This window comes from Mesoplodon densirostris, chromosome 1, assembly GCF_025265405.1.
Source record: "Mesoplodon densirostris isolate mMesDen1 chromosome 1, mMesDen1 primary haplotype, whole genome shotgun sequence".
In the NCBI taxonomy this organism is placed as follows: Eukaryota; Metazoa; Chordata; class Mammalia; order Artiodactyla; family Ziphiidae; genus Mesoplodon; species Mesoplodon densirostris.
In genome coordinates, this window is record NC_082661.1 from 103,105,011 (window position 1) to 103,127,149 (window position 22,139).

At 46.2% G+C, this 22,139-nt stretch overlaps 1 protein-coding gene across 2 annotated transcripts in view; it reads left to right on the top strand.

Annotated features, from left to right (window-relative positions):
• The first annotated feature begins 3,826 nt into the window (after positions 1-3,826).
• Positions 3,827-22,139, top strand: part of KIAA0232 (KIAA0232 ortholog) — a 92,335-nt gene continuing 74,022 nt past the window's right edge. For both annotated transcript variants that reach the window (XM_060106280.1, XM_060106289.1), the window contains exon 1: positions 3,827-3,963. The gene's annotated coding sequence lies outside the window, so the exon portion shown is untranslated. The remainder of the gene's footprint in view (positions 3,964-22,139) is intronic.

The following is a 22,139-nucleotide window of genomic DNA, read 5'->3' on the forward strand; positions in this document are numbered from 1 at the left end:
CATGTCCCCTGCATTGGCAGGCGGATTCTTTTTTTTTTCTTTCTTTTTTTTTTTTTTTTTTTTGCGGTACGTGGGCCTCTCACTGTTGTGGCCTCTCCTATTGTGGAGCATAGGCTCTGGAAGCACAGGCCCAGCAGCCATGGCTCATGGGCCCAGCCGCTCCGCTGCATGTGGGATCCTCCCGGACCGGGGCACGAACTCACGTCCCCTGCATCGGCAGGCGGACTTTCAACCACTGCGCCACCAGGGAAGCCCAGGCAGGCGGATTCTTAACCACTGTGCCACCAGGGAAGTCTGAACCCACACTCTTTACTGTGCCACCCTGTCTTTGACATTCCTTAAAGCTTTGGAAGCTCGTGGCTCACTCTGGAGCCTGTGAGCCGTAACTACTGAGCCCACAAGCCACAACTACTGAAGCCCGTGTGCCTAGAGCCCGTGCTCCGCAACAAGAGAAGCCACCGCAATGAGAAGCCTGCGCACCGCAGCGAAGAGTAGCCTGCGCTCGCTGCAACTAGAGAGAGCCCCGCGCGCAGCAATGAAGACCCAATGCAGCCAAAAATAAAGTACAAATTAATTAATTAATTAAAAAAAGAGAGTGTGGGTTCATGCTTGAGAACCCAGTTCCTGATGGCTCTCATGAACACAGGGTTGTTTTCTCACGTGTGTCTACTTGGACTACATTACAGATGACCTTTCAGTCATTCATCTACAAACTGGCAGGCCCTGTGGTGGGTCGGTGAACACCATGGACCAGATGACTGCTCTCCTGGGATCCAGGTCTTCGGTGGAAGGGAGGCTGAGCTTAAAGAGTAAACAAACATACAACCAAGATAATTTCAGATACTGATAAGAGCTATGGATAAAAACCAAAACGAAACAGGATGGTGGCATCATGACTCGGAAGCCTGGTTACTTTAAAGTGGGGATCAGGGAAGGTGTCTCTTTGCAGGTGACATTGTAGCTGAGCCTTGAACAAGGAGGAGCCAGCTATGTATGCAAACATCTGGGGAGAGAAGTTTCTGTGAAGAGAAATCAGCAAGTGCAAAAGCCCTGAGGCTGGAGTCAGCCAAGCCTTCTAGGACTTTCATCAAAACAAATAATCTGGGACTCTCCTGCTGTCTCAGTGGTTAAGAATCCACCTGCCAATGCAGGGGACACGGGTTCGAGCCCTGGTCCAGGAAGATCCCACATGCCGCAGAGCAACTAAGCCCATGTGCCACAACTGCTGAGCCTGTGCTCTAGAGCCCGTGAGCCACAACTACTGAAGCCCTTGTGCTTAGAGCCCGTGCTCCGCAAGAGAAGCCATCACAATAAGAAACCTGCCCACGGCAGCCAGCGAAGAGTAGCCCTCACTCAACGCAATTAGAGAAAGCCCACACGCAGCAACAAAGACCCAATGCAGCCATAAACAAACAAACAAACAAACAAACAAATGACAAAAACCAAATAATCTGAAGGCAAGGGGGCTGGATTTTTTGTTTGTTTGCTTTTGCTTTTGTTTTGGCCACACCACAGGGATTGAACTTGGGCCCTCAGCAGTGAGAATACAGAGTCCGAACCATTGGACCGCCAGGGAATTCCCAAGGGGGCTGTTTCATTAAGGAAACAAAGTAAACAAGATATTTTCATTCTCTAACCTGTAATCTTCCCCCACCACCTCAAAATCATACTAATACTAGTTAATTCCTACTCAGTTTAAATACTTCTTCCTCCAAGAAGACTTCTGGTCCCACTAGTTCGTGGTTTATAAAAACTGGTCTGTGGCAAAATGAGAAAAATGTCAGAAAACCCATGTGTGTGTGTGTGTGTGTGTGTGTGCGTGGCTAAAAAGTTGCCAACCGTGTTACCTTTCTCTGAGAATATCTGAGATATATTGTTACTACAATCATCCCTCCGTTCAGCCGGGATTGGTTTCAGGACCCTTTCAATACCAAAATTGGAGGATACTCAAGTCCCTTACATAAAATGGCACAGTATTTGCATATAACCTATGCACATTCCCCTCCTTCATACTTTAAATCATCTCTAGATTATTTATAACAACTAATGCAATGTAAATAGTTATAAATACAATGTAAATGTTATGTAAATAGTTGTGGAGAGGTCAAAATTTGCTTTTTGGAACTTCCCGGAATTTTTTTCTCAAGTATTTTTGATCCATGGTTGTTTGAGTCCACGGATGCAGACCCTTGGGTACAGAGGGCTGACTGTATTTTTATTTTTTACTAATAAGTCCTTTTCACTAAATGATGAGTATAGATGACGACGAAGTTAACGTGGCAAAAATTAAAAGTTGACCACTCTTTGCAAATCCCCTATATTGGGGGCTAAATTTCACTGGCTGGTCTGTGAATCCCAGGTCCGAGGGCACCTGGGAACTAGACTCCAAAGCTCCATTACTTGCCCCTTCTTTGCACCCAGGTCACTCTGGATTTCCCACACCCTTTCATCCTCTCCCTCTTTTCAGAGTTTGATCTCCAAGAGGGCAGGGCTACCCCTGGCTGGCGTCCAGCAAGACCCAGAACAGGTGCTCAGAAGACACGGATTGAATGCACTGTGATTCATGATGAGACACATTCAGCTGAGATGAACCTCACAGAATAAAATTGGGAGCAAACTGATGAAGGCAGAGAGCTGTGTAAAGGAGAAGACCCCAGACCTCATAGCCAGGAGCCTGGGTTCAAATCCTGCAAGAGGCAGTGTGGTTTGGGAAAGTCAGAAGACCTCACTTCTTCCGGAGCAGGAAAACTTAGGTGAAATCATTTACTTTCTCTGAGCCTCGGGTTTCTCTCCTGTGAGATGGGGATGATAATGCCTTGACCCAGGATTCTTCTTAAGAACAAAACACAGGTGTACAGAAAAGCACTTTGTAGGTAGTGTGCAAATAGTTCGTGGTCCATCCCTCCAGCACCCACCCAGACCATAATATCCAGTTTGCCCCTTCCCAGCCTGTACGTCAGCTTCTTCTATGCCAGCTTCTTCTATGCCGGGGAGCTGGTGCGGGAACCTTGCTTCGCAAGTTCTGAAAGGAAAGCTCAGTGCCTGGCACGTAGTAGGTGCTCAACAGATAAATCAATGAAGAATGACCCCCAGGCAGGTCACGCTCCCTCTTAAGTAAATAGGCAATCTCCAAGGCTCCTTTCTCTCTGGCACCTGTGATACTTACTTGCCTTTTTAAGGACAGACCTACGAATCACATTTAGGAAAAGTGGGTGGGTGTGAAGAGACTTTGATTAAAAGGTTAGTGCACATTTTTGGTTCCCACTTCCGATTCTTCCAGAATTTATTTTTGCCTACTTAATAAAAAGAGCCATGTCACATTTCTTTAGCTTGTCTTCTGGGTTAAAAAAAAATTTTTTTTTTAAGCCTGTATTTTAAACCGCCCACTCCAGCCATCCCAGGACGCGGCGAGGAGGGGGCCTCAGACAGGTGGAGCGTGTGCCGGGAAGGCGGGGACCGAGGCAGCCCGAAGGCGGGGAGGGGCGACGGCGGAGTTCAGGAGCCCCACTCGCCCCTCCGCAGGGGGCGTCTCCGCTCCTACGCCCCGCACACCGGGTGGGCTCCTGCCTCCTGTCCTCCAACCTCCCGGCGACTCCCAGCGCCCACAGGTTGCAGCAGGGCTCCGCCAGGCTCCAAGGCCCTCTGCTCGCCCGCCCGCGTCGGGAAGCCCAGCGCCGGCCGGAGGGGCGGGGCCGGGGCGGGGCGGTGGCGCTGATGTAATCCCGGCTCCTGGGCGGAAGGATATGGAGCGCGCCCGGTTGGCTGGGCGCTGAGGCCAGTTGCCGGGTAACGGAGCGGAGCGGCCGCGGTGCGCCGCCTCCCGCCCTCCGCCGAGTGGCGCCGGAGCCGCTGCCGCTTTACGTAAGGCGCAGGCCAGGGCTGCCCGGCGCTCGGCAGCCGCTCGGAGCCCTCGGAGCGAGGAGGCGCCCCCGCTAGCCGCCGCGACGCCCGGCCGCTCGGCAGGTACCGCGGGTGGGCTGGGCGGGCTGAGCGGGCCGCGGCCCCTCGGGCGGCTGGGGCGGGCCGCCACCGCGGCCGAGGGTCTCCGGGACCGGCCGGAGGGAGGCCGGGCCGCCCCGCCGGGCCGCGGGCTCCGCGAGGACCCCGGCCGGACCCTGGGCATGCGGTGGACTGCCGGCCCGGGGACCCCAGCCCTGGGGAGCCGGGCGCCGGCGCACGGGGCGGACGATGAGTCCGCACAATGGGCGGGTGTCGCCGCGCTGGGAGCGGTTCTCTGGGGGGAGGCGCGGCGAGGCGGGGAGCGGACGTGCGGCCGGGGTGCGGCGCCCAGAGTGCGGCGGCCGCGGGACACCCGGAGCGGCCGGCCGGCCGGCGGGTGGGCGCTCGCGGCGCTGCCCTCGCCCAGCTGCGTCCCTCCGCCTCCTCCCCTCCTGCATTGTCCTTTAGGGGCCCGGGAAGGGAAGCCGCCGGCGGGGGAGGGGAGGGGCGGGGCGGCGCGGACGGACGGGCGCGCGGGCCTGTGGCGCTGCGCGCGCGGGGCGGGCCCTGCCGGTGGGGCGGGCCCTGAGGCGCAAGGTTCGGCGAAGGTTACGGCCGCCCGCGGGAGGGACGGGCCCGCAAAGTCACCCGCGGCCGCGGCGCGGGAGGGCCTGAGCCTGCTCGTGCAGGCTCCAAGCACACGCGTTCCCCGCAGCCCCTCGGAGCTCTGCGCTCCTCCGTGCCCGAGGAACGGCTGGTCGCGAGGGAAATGCCTGCAGCCCCAGGATTTAGCGGGCGGTGCGCAGTTGAACGGGCCTGCCGAACTGCTGGTGGCGGACCGCCCCCCCCAAATCCTGGCAGAAGCCGGTTTTGATTTCACTTTCGCCACCTTTCACTTTTTGCCCTCCATAGACAAGCAATGGAGACCTCACCTAGTACAAAGTGTAGGAGATTAAGCGGGTAGGGGGACATGTGGTTCTTTGGAATGGTTTAACTAGATGTGGTTTCTGCTAATAAATATCTGGGTTGGATTCTTGGATATCTAGGTCGGCTACTTCGGCCAGGTTCCTAAGATTGAGCTTTACATGTCTGGGTCTTTGCTTGTTTAAAAAAAACAGTGGTAGGAGATTGGTGAAGAGGTCGGGGCAAGCAGTTTTGATAATAGGTGATGCCGTGAATAAAACTAACTATACAATCAAATCCCTAATCCCTAAGGTAGGTTTCTCCTGTGCAATAAGACCGGGGCCAGAGCACCTTGACCATTTCATAGACTTCGAATCCGACGTGGCGGTGGTCGGGGGCGGGAATCTATCACTTTGCAGCCTGAAGGTCAAATATTCTCTCATCGGTTATTTTGGATTGATCCACTCATAAATGGTTCTCAGGATCTTTATGACATTTCTTGGTAGCAAAAATTATTTCTGAAATTGTGCCTTTGCATACCTATAGGTAAGCTTCTTGCAATGTTCTATATTAAGTTGTTGTACTTGATAAATAATGAATTTTTAATAATTCAAAAAATATTTACTGCTTCAGTTTGGGCACATATATTACGGTTTTTATATAAGCCTGTGTCATCAATGAACTGCCAGTTTGGCCACTGAAACATTGAAGGAAGGAGAGAATATTACTCTTCAATATTTAACTTTGTAGAAAGTAGAATTAGAGGTACAAATGTTTTGTTTTTAAAGAAAAGTACCAGTCTTTACCATGGCATCAACATAAGGCAAATCTGTAACTATTTTAAGGGCAATTAGCTTATTTGTTACACAAGTTGCAAACATTTAAGAAAATTAAATGGATTTTTAGCGCTTCTTTAACGATACCATAGATCACTCTGTGCTTTATTTTATAGTAGCACTTTTCAAAAGCAGTAGGGTTGTTTTTATTTTGCATTGTGTGGAAAGTACTGAGCCTGGGTTGTTCTCCCTGTTTCAGAAGCATTTGACTTGGAGCAGTTCATGGCCTCTGGGCCAGTTTTCTCATCTCTAAAATGGGAAGAGTGATGGTAACTGTCTCGTGGCATGGTTGGAATGATCAAGTGAGGGGAGATGTGAAATTGTTATGCCAACATTCAGTCCCTTTTAAAATACTAGGTAGTGCTAGTGTGTCGAAGCTTCAGATTCCTCTCTTGGCTTAAAGCTTTCTTAGGCCCCTCCCCGTCCCTTCCTGTCTGCACTTGGCTTGGCTGTCAGGTCATCTTTCCTAAATCCAGATTGCATCTTGTCAGCCTCTGGCTCAGAAGGCTTCTAAGGACTGACCGCCTGTTGTTTGGAGGCCAGAACCAGACTCAGCAGCAGCACATTCAAGGCCCCTCACAGTCTGGCCCTGGTCATCTCTGAACTTTACCTGTCTTCTCAGTTCCCCTTCCACACTGACCCGCCAAATGAGACTACTCTTGGTTCTCTGAACAGGCCAGGCTGCTTCATCCCTTCTTCCCTTATATCTTTTTCTCTGACTGGAATGCCCCATCTCACTTCCACCCACTCCACTTTTTAAAAGTCCACATCTGATTTTATGTCCTCTCTGGAGCCCTTTGGAAATCCTGTCAAAGTGAATTATTCATTTCTGCAGTCATAATCTTCTATTTTTACTTTCGTTATTGCCTGTATCACGTGTTGTGTATGTAATACTCTGGCTGTGGTGACCCTGTCATTATTTTATCCCCAACACCTTGCTCAGGGGTTTAACCATGAAAATGTTCAAATGTTTGCTAAATAAAGTCAAAGTCTGTAATCCACCTTATGGAGGACATTATTATTATTATAAACGATTTTAATAACAAACATCAGTACCAGCCACAGCACTGGGAATGAGGTTTTATTATATTGAAGATGGTTAATACTTAACATATTTCTTTTCAATTATTTTTAATCTCTCACAAAATACCAAGTGGTATTTTTTTTTTTTTTTTTTTTTTTTTTTTGCGCTATGCGGGCCTCTCACTGTTGCGGCCTCTCCCGTTGTGGAGCACAGGCTCTGGACGCGCAGGACCAGCGGCCATGGCTCACGGGCCCAGCCGTTCCGCGGCATGTGGGATCTTCCTGGACCGGGGCACGAACCCGTGTCCCCTGCATCGGCAGGCGGACTCTCAACCACTGCGCCACCAGGGAAGCCCCCAAGTGGTATTTTTATACAAAGTACAAACAACCACCTCTCCCATGTGTGTGGAAACTTTCAGGGTCCATGAACCAGCAATGCTGACTGAAGTCACTGCACCCTGTCTCTTGGGAGAGGGGATCAGAGCATACGTTTTAAAATATTCCTTACCTTTAAAATGTAATTGCACTCTCAGCAGATTACATGCTTTTTGTTTGAAACTTTTTTGGAGATTTATTATACTCATAAAAAGTAAACTGCTTTTGAGGGCGCTTATTTTAAGTGCATTAGACCTGGATTCGAAAGACTCAGGTTTGTGTGTTGGCCCATCTCCTCACCCCTGGGTCACCGTGGGCAAGTCGGTTAAATCTCTCTGGAACTTCAGATTCTTTATTTTGTGAAATGCTTTGCGGTGTCACGTAGAGTGGCTATTCTTTGTGTACTGCATGCCCTTCTTCAGATAAAGGTAATAAGATGATATTACTTCACAGCACATTGGTCTTCCTTGTCACCCAGGCTGGAAACTTTTTGAGGCTTCCTTTTCTTGACCAGATTTTTACCAGGTCTGCCTCCATGTGTCTTTTCCATCAACCTTTTTGTTTTTGCTTTTGTTTTTCTCCACAGTTCCCCTGTCCCTGCCCTCCCTGGCTCTTGTCAGTTCTTATGGGGGTTGTTCCTGTAGGCCTGCTGACTGGCCTCCCTGTATCTAGTCTCTCTAGTCCTCCTGTGTTCTGTTCCCAGAATTATTCAATATGTAAATCAAATCGTATCATGCCCTGCCCCCCAGGTATATACCAGCGGTTCTTGACATCCCGCACCGCCCCCCCCCTTCCATCACACCTGGGGTTATGACCTAGTGCTGTCCAGTAGGCTTACTCCTACAAAGATTTTCACCTTGGAGGCATCACCACCTGGCCGGTTGAGAATTAGTGTTAAGGGGTTAGGAAAGCATTCTAAGAACTGTGCCATCTGGCCTCATTCTAACTTTTAGCTTCATATTTTACTGCATCTCTCTTGTTACCTGGTATTTCAACACTAGACCTCTGGCCGCTTTCGTGGTTGTTGGTCTGACTTCTTTACTCTTGAATGTACTTTCTGCCTTTTTCTTCTTATCAAAATCCTTAATACTGAATGAAGGCTTGGCTTAAATGCTTCTACTTCTATGAAAGAAGCTTCTCCTGATTTTAAGAACTAACTCTTCATTATTCTTCCACACAGTGCTTGAGGATACTTCCACTCAGCTATTTTTTCTTTTTGGTTTTTTAGTTTATTCTTTACATGGATTACAGACTCGTTAAGGGAAGAGGGGAAAATCTTATCCATTGCCGGTTCCCTCTAGTGTGTAATGTAGTCTTTCACATAGTACTTGTTGATTTAAATGCTTGATTGAGTTAACTCAGTCACTCTACATTCTCTGAATTTAGCAGAGGGGGAGTGGGGTTGGAATGGCTTTATGTGAGAGCTTCATGAATCCACACGGCATACTCAGAACAGGGCCCAGCACGTAGTAAGTGCCCAGTAAGTGGCAGCTTTTAGCTGTTAGTTGGAGCAGGTGTAGAGAACACTAGTGGTTGGGTGTGTTGATTTTTTTTTTAAACATCTTTATGGAGTATAATTGCTTTACAATGGTGTGTTAGTTTCTGCTTTATAACAAAGTGAATCAGTTATACATATACATATGTCCCCATATCTCTTCCCTCTTGGGTCTCCCTCCCACCCTCCCTATCCCACCCCTCTAGGTGGTCACACAGAGCATCGAGCTGATCTCACTGTGCTCAGAGGCTGCTTCCCACTAGCTAGCTATTTTACATTTGGTAGTATTTATAAGTCCATGCCACTCTCTCACTTCATCCCAGCCTACCCTTCCCCCTCCCCATGTCCTCATGTCCATTCCCTACCTTTGCATCTTTATTCCTGTCCTGCCCCTAGGTTCTTCAGAACCATTTTTTTTTTTTTTTTTTTTAGATTCCATATATATGTGTTAGCACGGTATGTTGATTGATTGTATATGCTGGTTACTGTAACAGTGTTCACAGATTTATTTCTGGCTTCTGTGTAAAGGGAAAAAAAATCATCTGGTCTCTCCATCTTCACTTTTTCATTAGTTTTGGGAATTAGCAGAAAAGTGAGTATTTGGTTGGAGGGAGCTTTTGCATAAGCAGATTCATGATGGTGGTCCTAAATTATTCTGAAGACGGGAAACCTTTCTGTAAGTGAGCCAGGTTTTTTGCAGTAGCTTAAGAAAGTGGAAAATGGATTGTCAGTTGTTATACTATATGTTATATTTCTGTAAAGCACATGCTTTCGTTTTAACCTTATATCTTGTAATTATATATTAAGCAGTAGAATCTTCTTATTTAGTATTTGGAATGACTGTTGAAATTTTGTTTTTGAAGTCATCTCCAAAGCTTTTTCTTGCCACTAGGCTTTCTCCGTAGTTTTCTATCTTTTCCTTTGTCTGCTCAGCAGTCTTGCCCTGTGACTAGACAGGGAGAAGCTAGGGGAGGAAAACCAGCTATCATTTTGAAACTTTTAATTGAATATTTAGATACTATTTTTAAGTTTATATGTGTTACTGATTGACAGGTTGTATCCAGAAACCTCAAAAAGTGGTATCTCTGGTTCTAACAAAATATGGAATTCCCTACTTGCAGCAACATAAGAATATGTATTAATTGCTATTTAACTTACGTTGACTATATTGACGATTATGAGCTTTTAAAAAATCATTGGAAATATTATATTCCTATTATATTATTAGGAATTATTATATTCCTAATAAATCTCTCTTAAAACCTGCCCCAAAGAATTGGGGATGATAGGCCTATCCCAGTGGATGAATTAGTATCAATTAGAAATAAAAGCAGTAGGACAGTTAGAAGATTAATAATTGCAAAAATGCTTGAGAATGTGTGTGTGTTCCTAGCTAGAGTGATGAAGGAATGTGAGTTCTGTGAATGCAGGTTGTGTGTGTGTGTGTACACGTCTGTACACGTATGTGGTTCTCTGGTGACGGGAAGCGAACCTAGGCACTGTGTGTCTATAGTCTTTATGGTGCCTGGCGCAGGGAGTGGTCACTCAGCACACACTGATGTCAGATGAGTCAGTCACACATGGAGAGAAATAAGTGTAAAGAAATGGGCCTCAGCACGTTTTCAAATTTCTTTTTTGGTAATGTGGTTGTTACCTCAGTAACAGGAGGAGGTAGAAAGTGGGGAGGGATTTATTGATTTATTTTCCCTTTCAGCCAGGAGTTTGTTTCTAGCTCAACTACATTTTCCAAAGTACCTGTGGAATCTTAATAGCCAGTACATAACTATTTCAAAATTGTTTACCCGGTTTGGGGATTTATTCAAGCTCTTTACTTTTTTTCTTCAGTAACTAGCTTTTTCTTGGGTCTGATTAACATTTAGCTCCTTGTTAGCGTCTTCCCTGAAGATTTTAATGGTGAGAAAGTTGAAACAAATTTTTTTATTGAAGTATAATTGACTTACAATATTATATGAGTTTTGCTACACAACATAGTGATTCAGTTATTTTTATACATTACAGAGTGATCACGAGAAAGTTGAAATTGAATAGACACATTTTTGGTCCTTTTTTTGGTTGTTGTTTTTGCCACTGCTTCCTTTGATTACCACCATAGATAATTATTACTGATTGTATTGTTAATAGTTTTTTGCTGGTGCCATGGAAGGAGTTTCTTGTTTTTATAAGATGTAAAGCTCAATTTAAAACTATCAAAATATGTTTTGTATGATTTACCAAAACATTGTTTTGAATATAAGTAACTTTTATAAAGCCTATTTATTTTTTAAAGAGTTCATGTTAAATCTAAAAAAGCAGTAAGTTATAAGATGAATAGTAAGTCTTCTCTTTCACTCCCCTTCCCATCCTGTACTCATTTTGAAAAATCACTGATAAGCTTCTCGGATGTCATAGAAAAAAGATTATGCCTGTACTTTTAAAATTGGAGTTATGGTAGAGAGTGTTCTTCGTTTAAACAAACACTAAACTTTGTATCTTGGAGCACTTTCCATATCAGCATGTACAGACCTACCTCGTGTACAGATCTACTTCACTGTTTTTTTAAAATTTATTTTTGGCTGTGTTGGGTCTTCGTTGCTGTGCGTGGGCTTTCTCCAGTTACAGCAAGCGGGGGCCACTCTTCATTGCAGGGCATGGGCCTCTCACTGCAGCGGCCTCTCTTGTTGTGGAGCACGGGCTCCAGGCTCATGGGCTTCAGTAGTTGTGGCTCACGGGCTCTAGAGCGCAGGCTCAGTAGTTGCGGTGCACGGGCTTAGTTGCTCCGCGGCATGTGGGGTCCTCCCGGACCAGGGCTCGAACCCGTGTCTCCTGCATTGGCAGACAGGCTCTTAACCACTGCGCCACCAGGGAAGTGCCACTGTTTTTTTTTAATGTGCCCAGTATTCTGTGGTATGAATGCACCAGAATTTATTTGATTAGTTGATGGAGTGGGTTTCCATGTTGTTATTGTAACACAGTAAACATTTTTATATATAATGTTTTGGTGAACTTTTGTGAGAAACCTCCTTAACCTAGGCAGCCTAAAACAAAACAAAACAAAAACTGACGAACAAGTTTCTAACTTCTCTAAATTATCATTGATCATATTGAAAATTTTCTTGGCGGCTTTATTAGATTTAATAATTTTAGACATTAGGCTGGATATTTTCTTTTCTGAAGTAGTCCTGTGGGTATTTAGGGTTATTTGGGGGCGTTATTTAGTTTAAAAGTGGTCAGAGTTTGTGGTGAAGGGGAAAGGTAAGGGATTCTTAGAAGTAGCTATTAGAAAACGGGTAAGGAGGAGAATGAGCTCACGCTTGTTAAAGCACTTCCTACATGTGAGGCCTTTTGTTAGGGACCTTAGGTAAAGTGTTTCCTTTAATCCTCCTGACAGCTCTTGAGAGAGGAGGTATTATGTCCATTTTACAGATGATGAAGCTGCAGCTCAGAGGTCTCAAGAAACTTCCCTAAGGTTACAAGTAATACATGGCAGAGCAGGAGCCCCAACTTCTATCTTTGCAACTTAAAGTTAACGTACTTCTTTCCCACTGCCCGGCTCTTCCTAGAGATTCATTGGTTCACACGGCACTTGTCTGCTCACAGTGTCCTATGCCTAGATGCCAAGATGGTTAGACGTACAGGAGACTTACACGGGGCGGGAGGGAGGGAGCAGGAGTGCAGGTGTGATCCTGGGGGAGGAGAGATGGGGGAGGGCAGACCAGAGCAGCCTCAGGCCAGGGCCGTTTGGAGACAGTCTTGGCCAGGCTGCTGGCTGCTTGGCAGGTCAGATCTGTACCCCCTCCTGGTCAGCATTGCTGGGAGCAGCCTGAGGGACACGTGGCCTGATGTCTTTGCCACCGTGTAGTAGCAAGTGGAGGCTCTCAGTCAGCTGGGCTCCCCATGGCAGGGCGTCTCGAGGGTCCGCCTGACCAGCCCATGGCCACCACACCATTCAGCGCTGGGGCGGGTGGGGGAAGCGAGCAGACGGGTACACGGGTGCAGTGCAGATGCGTGCTGAGAGGGAAAATGAAGTAGGCTGGAGGGGTGCTCTGTGTTTAGGGTGGGCAGGAAAGGGCTCTCTGTTAAGATGATACTTGAGCTGAGACCTGAGGGGAAAAGGGAGAAAGGTGTGGGGCTGTCGGAGGAGCAGAGCCTTATTGAGGGCGAGGGCAGAGCAAGTGGAAGACCCCGATCATGCATCGTCATGAAGGTGGGACCGAGAGGATTCGCTGACGGGTTGGATTGGAATGTGAGAGAAACAGGAGGAGTCAAGGATGATGCCAGAGCTTTTGACTTGAGCAGTGGAAGCACGGAGTTGCCCTTGACTGACACTGGGAAGGTCCTGGCAAGGATGGTGGTGGTAAGAATTTGTGGGTTTTCATTTGTGTTTTTTAAGAGATGTTGTAAGTTGAGATGCCACTCAGACACCGTCTAGTAGCTTGATGGCTCTGTAAGTTTTGGGTTCAAGAGAGAGAAGCGGGGGTGAGAGAAAGTTTGGAGTAATCTCTAGGCAGATGTAGAGATTACAATCATGGGAGTGGACATCAGCTAGGCCTGTGCTGTTCAGTAAGGTAGCCATGAGCCACATGCGGCTTCTGAGCATGTGAGATGAGGCTGGTTTGACTGGAGATGTTCTGTGTCACATACACACCAGATTTCAAAGACTTAGTATGGGAAAAAAGAATGTAAAATAGCTCATTAATGATCTTTTACCTTGATTATATTTGGAGTGATAATATTTTGGGTCTATTGAGTTAAAGTATATTATGAAAATTAATTTCATCTGTTTTTCTTTTTTAATATGGCTGCTAGAAACTTTTAAATTACATTGGCGTGACTCAGGTTTTGCTGTTGGATGGCTTTAAAGGAGGAAGTGAATGTAAACAGAGAAGTGTGAGGCCTGGGCGGAGAGCTGGGGAAGAGGAGGGGCCTGCAGAGGAAGGGCTGAGAGGGCGGGGCAGTGAGGGTGGTAACAGTTGTGGTCTCTAGAGCTTGAGCGAAAGAAAAGTACCAGAGAGCAACTAGGCCTGCCACCATGTGACTGAAGGCCGTGGCTTTAGGAGTGAACAAGTCTTGGAGGTGGTCTGTAGAGTGGGATTTTTCCCTATACTGTTTTTTGTTTTTTAAGTGAGTCTCATCAGGACAAGAATGCAGCCTTTTCATCCAGAGTTAAAATGTAGCCTCTCTGTGGATGCAGCCACGCAGTAGGAAGAAGCCCACATTTAGAAGATTGGACACAGTTAATGCAGGCAAGTGACTCTGACCTTCAAAGCCTCGCTCTCAGGGCTTTCTTTCATCTTGCAACCTTACCTTGATGAAACGACTGTGAGAATTTCTTACCTTCCTTTTCCCAGTTCTAAGCCGGGGAGTGGACCTAGCTTCCACGTGGCCATCATTATCTAGACCTGCAATTGGGTTTTCTGGTTGACATGCAGCTCGTTCTGTTGTGGTAGTCACATGATTTGGCACGTGTCCCCTCCCTGCCCGGCCCCGGCCCCAGTCCACTTCTGGCCTGATCAGCGCCCAGGGCTCCAGAGCTGAGGAACAGGCTTGGCCCTTCACTGGCAATAGGCCGTCTGAGGACCTTCCGGTGCCGCTCAGGGGCTTCTTTTTACTCTGTTGGTATGTGTGTCAGGCACATGTTTTTGCCCTTAGATTTTATACTTTTCCCCCCTGCATTTCATTCTCCTATTTCCAAAAACACACTTGCACATCTAAGAACAGTGTTTCCAAGTTTTTTCACTAGCCATGCGATAGAAGCTCTCATGGAACCTGCAGCTCCTCTGAGTGGAACTCGCTTGGGCCTTGCCAGGGCAGGCTGGCGGTCACCTTGAAAAGCCTCAGGTCGCGCCCTGCCGTCTGCACTGGCTGTGGTGGGGCAGGGCTGGTCTCCCTTTCTCTCTGGCTCGGGAGTCAGGTCTGTCAGCTTCTCAAGATGCCTCTGGGCCTGTGGGGACAGTGAGCAGTAATGGCTGAACCAGGAACTGATTAAAAGGATACGCTAAATGCAAAGTAAGAAGGCTTGGCTTTGATTCTTTAAAATTATCTGATGGCAAAGCTACAAGTTAGATGAGGGGTGGATGGTGTGATGGAAAGGGCACCAGTTTCAGACCTAGGCCCACAGTGGCCCTGGTCTTGACTCACCTGGGACCCCGAATGCATGTTTAAGTTTCTTAATCCATAAAGTGAGGAGGTTTGGTTTAGCTCAGTGTTTGTTCATGCTGTGAAAGCAGTGTCTGCACAAAGTAGGTGCTCAAAGATTTATTGAATGAACGGATGAATAAAAGAATTCTAGAGAGCCCAGGTACTTAGGGCATGAGGCAGAGGGTGGGGCGACAGGGAGGCGTGTTTGGCCAGGCCCCCCCCTCACCTGTGCCCCTTCAGCCTGTCTCAGATGTAGTACTGGGTTCTGCTACTTTGAGAAATGTTTGCACAACACTAGGTTAGCAGACCGATCTCTGAAGTGAAGACGGCACGCTTCCGATGCTCCCCGCTGTCACATCCCTATCTACTTTGTGCCAAGGTAAAAGTTGTGGGAGAATAAATGCAATTGCAGTCATATGCGGGGTAGGAAGTGCTGCAGAGGTGCTGTATTGTTTCCTGGCGCAGCTGTAATAAAGTGCCACAAACTAGGTGGCTTAGAACAACAGGCGTTCTCTCTCAGTTCTGGAGGCCAGAAGTCTGCAGTCCAGATGTTGTCAGCAGGGTTGGTTCCTTCTGGAGGTTCTGAGGGAGGACCTGCTCTGTGTCCCTCTCCTAACTTCCGGTGGTCACTGGCAATCTTTGGAATTTCTTGGTTTGTAGGCACAGCAGTCCAGTCTTTGCCTTTGTCTTCGTGTGACATTCTCTGTGTGTCTTTGTCCACATATTCTTCTTCTTATAATGACATCAGTCATTGGATTAGGGCCTGAACAGAGGTAGATTGAAAATGAATAGCGCTTGTAAGAGAATGAAGAAGAGTTACTAATTGAAAGTGGTTACGTTGCCTAGAGCTTTGATAAGCATATTCATGTTCTTACACATAAAACATAGAGTTTCCATAGAGTGGAATGGTGGATTCTGGTTTTTCTGCAGAGCAAACGATGTGTGAGTATGATCATTTCATGCATGTGCTGAAATCACATTCTCTTAGCTTTAAAATTACTAGACAACACGCCACCATTACCTTCCAGGTTAAGCTGCCTTGTGTCCCCCACTGTGTCTTGCACAAAGTAAACATACACCAAATGGTGGTTGTTTCTAATATTTAACTATGATTAAGGGGGTCATGAATCTGATGGGGCAGTTGATTCCTTTATGAGTTCTTTGGTAGGTGGGTTCTCTGGAAAGCAGCTGCAGACAGTTTAGCATGCAGAATGTTGATTAGGAAGTACCCCTGGGAGGGACTTCCCTGGTGGTCCAGTGGCTAAGGTACTGTTCTGCCAACGCAGGGGACCTGGGTTTGATCCCTGGTCAGGGAACTAGATCCCACATGCCACAACTAAATGATCCCTCATGCCGCAACTAAAGAACCCGAATGCCGCAATGAAGGTCAAAAGATCCCGCATGCTGCAACTAAGACCCGGCACAGCCAAATAAAGAAGTAGATATTAAAAAAAAAAAAAAAAAAAAGTACGCCTGGGGGCCACACCTGCAGAATCTGCAGAAGGAAGGGAGAAGCTGGGCTGCTTTGCAGGCCCAGTCACAGCCTTGGCACCCGCCATGGGGAGCTGTGGAGCTAGAACAGCCCTTCAGAGTTGCCCCAGGTTGGACCTCTGTACTCTCGACAGTCAGTCATCAGATGTGGGGCGGTCCTGGGAAGAAGGGTCAGGACGCTGGAAGGGACAGCTCCCTGCAGCTGAGGCAGTCCCTGAGGGGCTGGCACAGCACTCCCAGCAGCTGGCAACGTGTCCTTCAGTTGTGGGTCTGGCTGGTACATCACAGTGTCTGCCACAGTTGGACAGTATTTTTCTTAGAAAATTTTTGATTGATTTGATTTGATTCATTGGTTAGCCTTCTGGAGAAATACAGGATAAGTCTGTCCCCTTTGTGACTCCCCTCACCCCCCCCCCACTGTGTATGTAATACGTATGTATGTGTGGCAGGGGTGGGCTTGGGTGGTAAACAGAGTTACAGCGTACAGTAAGCTTTTCTGTCCCAGGTTAGACAGACTGGTGTCCTTAAACTTACATTATTTCACGTGGTATCGATGCTAACCTGCTATTTTCTTGGTGTGGTTGAGACTTCCTTGGTTTTCTTTAGCCATCTGTCTGCCTATTTTAAAATATTTATCAGTGACATTGAGGTCCTCAGAGCAATAGCTCATTCTCAAAAATGTGAAACCTATTTAATGTGAATTTAAATTCTCATCTCATTTTATGCTACTTCTCTCTTTCCGCTGTTGATTTGTCCTGCTTTGATGATTTGAAGGACCCTTTACAGAATCTGTGGTCATATTGGACTCCATTAGAGCAAAGTGTGTAATTCCTGGAAAGCCAGAGTTAGATGAGACCATTGCTGCTAAAGTCGTCCCCCTTTGGGGCCAGAAGAATCCTTCTGGGTTGTTGCGAGTTGTTATCAGATGGTCTGTGGTGGTGAAGAGTTTGACCCTGGTGTTAGCTCAGTCTGCTTTAAAATCCGAACTCTTCCTCTTTTCTTGCTGTTTGGGGAAATTAATTTCCTAAGTTTCATTTTCATCATCTGTAAAAAGGGAACACGTAGATAGTAAGGATTCAGTAAACGTAAGCTGCTTCTGCTGTTGCTGGAAGAAAACCACGCTTATGTTATAAGGAAGAAAGTATCTTTGTTCACTAATTCTAGATATAGGTGACTGAGCTATATCTGTGATCTTAGCAAATATCAAGTAGAAGGAAATGTTCTTAACTAATAAAGAATGTCTACAGAAAACTTAGAGAGACATCCGTCTTAGTGAGGAAGTGTGGAAACACTTCCTGTATAATCTTGTACAAGACAAAGGGTGCCCCACTGATACTGCTTCTCCTCACCCTGGTCCTGAGCACCAGCCCACACAAGGAGAGAACAGTGTTAATGGGATTGGAATGCTGGGAACACAAAACTGTTGTCATACGCAGACAATAATTGTGTAGAAGACCTAAGAGAATCTGTAACCTAGTATCTGGGAATAAATCTAATAGCCACGGTCTGTGTGTTGAAAATTAAAACTTATTTGAAGGTCATAAAAGGAGATCCAGTTCAATGGACAAATGGCCCTTGCTCAATACTGCAAAGCAGTCAGTTCTCCTCAGATTGATCTGTATATGTAATGCGTTTCCAGTTAAAATCCCAGTAGGGTTTCTCATAGAATGTGATGGCTGATTCTAAAATTATAAGAAAGAGCAAAAGGCCAAGATTGGGAAGACACCTCTGGAGGAAAATCTCGAGACTTCTTGGAAAGGTCTAGTGATGAAAACAGCATGGTGCTGGCGTGGGATGAGTATACTGAGCACAAGACCTGTGACTATGTGGGACTTTGATACGGGAGAGAAGTGGTGCTACAGATGGAGGTGGAGGGCTGGTCCGTAAGTGATGCTGGACAGTTGGTTTTCCTTGTAGAAAAAAAATGAAATTAGATGCCTTCTTCACAATTCTACTTCACTAATTCTAGATATAGGTAACTTGTGGACGGGTTAAGGACTTGAATATTTTATTAGATTTTAGACTTAACATAATTAGACTTAAACACCAAACATTTCTTCCTGGTTCACATCACGTACTGGCTGCTGTGAATTGGCTGCTGTGGCTCTGTTTCAGGTGTCTTCTCATTCTGGGGCCCATGCTGTTCTGTGATACCAGAAGAGGCCAGGCTGAATCCCATGATCACTTTTTTTTTTTTTTTGCGGTACGCGGGCCTCTCACCGCTGTAGCCTCTCCCATTGCGGAGCACAGGCTCCGGACGCGCAGGCTCAGCGGCCATGGCTCACGGGCCCAGCTGCTCCGCGGCATGTGGGATCTTCCCGGACCGCGGCACGAACCCGTGTCCCCTGCATCGGCAGGCGGACTCTCAACCACCGGGGAAGCCCCCACGATCACTTTTAAAGCATCTCTTTGGACCTGGTGTATGTTAGGTCTGACCAGTCATAGGGAGCAGTGCAGGGGCATGTACTGAGGCTTCAGGGAGGTACTGCCAGTCTGTCCCGTGGTGACAGTAGAGACCTGCTGGGTAAAGGGATGGATAAGGGAAGGAAAAGGATAGTTGGGAACAATAGTATTGCAGTCTGCCACAAATGCAAGAAGAGAAACTTGAATACTTTCAGAAGAAAATGCAGACAAGTATCTTTCTGACCTTGAGGTCAGGAAGGATATCTGAAGACAGTGTTCTCAAACTTCAAAGTATATGTGTTATCTGGGGGACATGATAAAATGCAGATTCTGATTCAGTGAATCAGGAGTGACGTCTTAGAGTCTGCATTTCTTTTTTAAAATCTTTTTATTTATTTATTTGGTTGCACCGGGTCTTAGTTGAGGCAGGTGGGCTCCTTAGTTGTGGCATGTGAACTCTTAGTTGTGGCATGCACGTGGGATCTAGTTCCCTGACCAGGGATCGAACCCGGGCCCCCTGCATTGGGAGTGCAATCCACTGCGCCATCAGGAAAGTCCCAGAGTCTGCATTTCTAACAAGCTCCCAGGGAATGCTGATGCTGCTGGTGCATGCACCACACTTTGAGTAGTAAAGTCTTTAAGGCACACTAAGTGCCAGCCATAAAAAGGGAAGATTGATAAACTCAGCATATTAAAGTTAGAATTTTTTATCAAAGGATAGCATAAAGAAAATGATGAGCCACACACTGGGAAAAATACTTCTGGCATATATAACTGGTGAGGGATTCGTGTCCATTATATGAAGAACTTCTAGAAGGCCACAAAAAAGAAATAATTCAACAGAAAAATGAGCAAAAACTGCACAAGTAGTTCAGATAACGAGGAATCATAGCCAATAAGTGTATGAAAAGGTGCTTGTCACTAATGATAAGGGAAATGCAAATTAAATCTCCATGAAGTATTTTTCTTTTTTTACATTCACTACAGTGACAAAAATTCATGTCTCTGAGTACCATGTATTAGAGAGGATGTAGATTAAGGGATAACTTAACATACATTGCTGATTGGAGTGCAGTACTGGTATGACCTCTTTGGGAAATAATTTTACATTATGTTGCAAAGTTCAGCATCTGTATATCCTATGACTTGACAGTCCCACTTTTGGGTATATATCCTCAGGAGAAATGTGTACCAAGAGCCATATACCAGACTGTTCATAGCTGTTGTGTTTATAATAGCAATTGGAAAGAACTCAAATGTTCACTGACAGGAGATGGAATGAAATATGGTATTTATACAAGGGAGTATTATAAAATAGTAAAAGTGAATAAACTTCTGCATACAACATGAGTGAATTTTGGAAACATATGCTGAGTAAAAAAAGGAAGTCCCAGGAGATTATATACATTGTAATACCATTTTTACAGAGCTCAAGAATAAATACAACTGAAAAATATATTGTTTAAGCAAATCTGCATTTGTGACAAGTTTTATCTTTTAAAACAATCAAAGAAATGACACAGGTTAGTAGCCACTGTTGGATGGGGAGGCAGTGGGATGGGGTGGGACAGGGTGGGGAGGTGGACAAATAAATGGTAATGTGTTCTAGGCTGGGTGGTACTTACTACCTTTTTGTGTTTTATAACTGAAAAGCGTTATGTGCATAGATGTTTTACCTGTAATAAAAGCAAATGTTAATACCACTAGTAGGCTCCGTTAGAAGACAGATGAAAGAGACAGGCCTACTCTGTCTTAAGTGATTGTGTTAGTCAGGGTCCTCCAGAGAAGCAGAACCAATAGGATAGGGGTGGGGTGGAGGGTGGGGAGATAAGGAACTGTTTCTTGTGATTTTGGAGCCGGAGAAAAAAGTCCAGACCCAGGAGAGCTGATGGTGTAGTTCCAGACCCCGGAGAGCTGATGGGGTACCTCCAGTTCAGTCTGAAGGCGGGAGAAGACCAGTATTCCAGTTCAAGGACGGGCAGAGAGAAAGAAAATTCTTTTCTTACTCAGACTTCTGTTCTACTCCGGCCTTCAGTGGACTGGGTGAGGCTCACCCATGTCGGGGAGGCCTGTATGTTTTACTTAGTCTACTAATTCAAATGCTAATCTCACCTAGAAAACACCCTCACAGACACAGCCCAGAAAAGCGTTTAGCAAATACCTGGGCACCCGTGGCCCAGTCAAGTTGACACCTAAAATTCACCCTCATAGTGACTATCTCCCTTCCTAACCTCAGTTGCTCCTGTAGTAAAGATCACAGATGCCTGGGGAGGCATCCTTCTATTTCAGTTAACGTTCTCAGAGTTTCATGATTCTGAGCAACCATCAGGCCAGAGCACTAGTTAGCTAGCTTTGTAGGAGGCCTGGGTGGTGTTGGCTCTGCTGTGCTTCATCTTCGTCCCTCCCCCAAGGACATAAGGACACAAAGGGGATTTTGCTGGAACATAATAGGATACACAGTGGTGATTCAGGTATAGAGCAAGGCGAAGTGGATTGGTGATGTAGTGAGCGCAGAAGAATGAAATTAATTGATGTGAGATTATCTCAGGGAAAGAATGACAGAACATTGAAGGAACGGTAACAGTTAAATATGAGTGCATGGCGGTCCAGTGGTTAAGACTTTGCCTTCCAGTGCAGGGGATGCAGGTTTGATCCCTGGTCGGGGAGCTAAGATTCCACATGCCTCCTGGCCAAAAAGCAAAACATAAAACAGAAGCGATATTGTAACAAATTCAATAAAGACTTTTAAAAAATGGTCCACATCAGGGGCCTCCCTGGTGGCGCAAGTGGTTAAGGGTCCGCCTGCCGATGCAGGGGATACGGGTTCGTGCCCCGGTCTGGGAGGATCCCATATGCCGCGGAGCGGCTGGGCCCGTGAGCCATGGCCGCTGGGCCTGCGCATCCGGAGCCTGTGCTCCGCAACGGGAGAGGCCACAACAGTGAGAGGCCCACATACCGCAAAAAGAAAAAAAAAAAAAAAAAAAAAAATGGTCCACATCAAAAAAAATTGTTAAAAAAAATACGAGTTGCATATATGTGCAATTCTTATACAAATTGAGGCCTAGCTAACTTACGTTCAAATGGAAATATCCTCTGGGTAGTTGGAAATATTAGACTGAGAGGTCAAAGTAGGAGAATTGATTTGTAGGTGGTGACATTTGCGTAAGTTACACAGATCTTTAACATTGTCATCGAATAGTTGAAACATAAATGTTCATAGGGTCTATAACACAACTCTATGTAAAAGTCACTCCAGTAGTTATAATTACTGGTAGTTAGGTAACACCTGAAAGATGCATTAGAACAAGATTAATTTATTAAATATTTCAGGGATGATAATCTCTTTCTTTTTAGAGTTGTTTAATTTCATATTCATCTGAGTAGAATACTCATTACTAACCCCCAAATCAGCTATTTCACATGACAGAAAACTTGACCAGAATCTATAAGAAAGGAACAATCAATTTCTTTTTTTTTTTTTTTTCCGATACGCGGGCCTCTCACTGTTGTGGCCTCTCCCGTTGCGGAGCACAGGC